Here is a 2,514-nt window from a genome sequence, read left to right on the forward strand (position 1 = left end):
AGAAATTCATAATGTTCATACCTTGTCCTGAAAGCTATCTTCGAGACATATTCTGCTTTTACTTTCACCAGATGGCAGCCTAATCTGAGGTCAATCTTGGAATAGACCTACGTACCCTGAAGCTGGTTAAATAAATCGTCCATACAGGGTAAAAGATACCTGTTCTTGATTGTCACCTTATTAATTTCCCAGTAGTCTATACACATTTGCATAGACCTGTCCTTCTTCTTTATGAATAACATAGGAGCTCCCCACGGTGATACCCTAGGCCGAATAAAACCTTTATCCATCAAATTCTGGAGCTGGTCCTTCAATTCTCCCAATTCTGCTAGAGCCATTCTGTAAGAAGCTTTAGAGATTGGTGTCATCCCGAGAAGTAGATCAATAATGAAATCTATCTCGCGGTCAGGAGGTAACCCAGGTAGATCTTCTATAAAAATGTCTAGAAACTTCTTAATCACTGGTGTATTGCCCAGTTTCAATTCACTTTCTGATACCTCCTTTACAAAAGCCATAAACCCTTGACAACCATCCAAGAGTAATCCCCTTACCTGTATAGTTGATACTAACTGTGGCGGGGATTGCACACATGACCCTATAAACCTGAATTATGGTCTTCCCAAAGGTCTGAATATTACTTCTTTCAAATGACAGTCTATACTGGCGTAATTGGGTGTCAACCAGTCCATACCAAAATTACATCGAACCCGTGCATATCTAATACTATCAAATCAGCTGGCAATACTTTTCCCTAAATATCAATTGGATAGCCTCGGAGCACTCTACTACACCTCACTACTGACCATGTCGGTGTAGTTACTAATAGTTCGGTGTCTAACAACTGTGGTCCTGCCCCTCATAATCTTATACACCCTATAGATACAAATGAGTGTGTGGCTCCTAAATCAAACAATACAATAACATTAAATGAAAGCATGTCAATCATACCTATCACCACATCGCCTGCTATCTCAATATCTATAGGTGTCAAAGCATAGACCCTCGCTGGAGCAACATTCCTTTGCTGGCCTCCATGGGGCACCTGATAGCCTCCCCAGTACGGTCTGGAAGCGGTATCAAGTGGTGTGGGGCAATCTTGTACCAGATGTCCCTGCCTACCGCAGCGATAGCAGATGGCTCTCCCCACTCGACACTCTCCCAAGTGTCACTTTCCATAAGTCTAACAAACAGGAAAATTCTGCACTGCCTGAAACTCACAACCTCCAGTCTCTTGCCTCTGTCCTCTGCCATAGTTTCTTCTCCTCCACTGACCTTGCCTAGATCCCTACTGGAAGCCTAAAGGCGCATATCTTTTCTTTTGTCTCTGCTCTTCTACATCCATGCGCTTACTAGCCTCAGCCAAAAATGCTCTGTCAACTAAGTCAGCAAAATCCTGTATCTTCAGCACTACCACCTGCTTATATATTCCTCGCCTCAATCCTATTTCAAACGGTCTCACCTTCTTTACTTCATCAGGAACACTATACAGGGCAAAGCGGGAAAACTCTATAAACCGCGCCGTATACTACTGGACCGACTGCTCTCCCCGCTTCAAATTCAAGAACTCTTCTACTTTAGCTTCCCTAACAGTGACTAAGAAATATCTGTCAAAGAATAATTCTTTAAATCGGTCCCATGTCATAACTATTGGCGTCGTCCTTTGCTGTTCCAGAAGTTTCACAGCAATCCACCACCTCTCAGCCTCCCCTGTCAGTTTATAAGTGGTGAAGAGGACCCTTTGCTCCTATGTACACTGCATTATTGCTAAAACTTTCTCGATCTCCTGCATCCAATTCTCAGCGGCTGCAAGATCAACTCCTCCTAAAAATGTAGGAGGATTCGTCTTGGTAAATTTCTCTATTGTGCTCTTATGGCCTGCAAACGGGCCTCCCTGCTCTTTGGAGCTCCTAGGGATATCAACCATAACCTGCTAAGTCACACTACGTAATACTGCAACAGAATTAGCCCCGCCTACACTTGAGGGCCCTACACCATCACTACCGCTTGCATGGGCACGACCTCCTCCAGGGTCCATCCTGAAAAGACAATAAACATGACTTAGGGACCCTATCCTTATAACTTACACATCTAACCAAAATCCCCTATCTTGACATCCTTATCTTATTTCAAGATTCAGTCCTACTCTTTAGAAACACAAACCGGTAATAGTTTACTATGACTTTCCTGAAGTCATCACCCCAGGAAAGACATAAAAACCACCACAAAAGTCCTGTCTCTAGACTACAAAACAAAACCTTAAATCCTTTTCCTATACTCTGGTATCATTTCCGCTGCACTCTAAAGTCTACAGAACCTAGCAACCTATGCTCTGATACCAAAACTGTAACGACCTACCTAATTTACCAATTTTTTTTTCAATAATAACATTTAATATAATAATCCTGTATAGCTGAATAACATAATCAACCTGAACCCATGGATAACAGGGATATATCCAAAATACAACTTAAATACCTAAGCAGCAGGAAACGTAAAATCATATACATAACAAAT

The sequence above is a fragment of the Malania oleifera genome, chromosome 13 (assembly GCF_029873635.1).
Source record: "Malania oleifera isolate guangnan ecotype guangnan chromosome 13, ASM2987363v1, whole genome shotgun sequence".
In the NCBI taxonomy this organism is placed as follows: Eukaryota; Viridiplantae; Streptophyta; class Magnoliopsida; order Santalales; family Ximeniaceae; genus Malania; species Malania oleifera.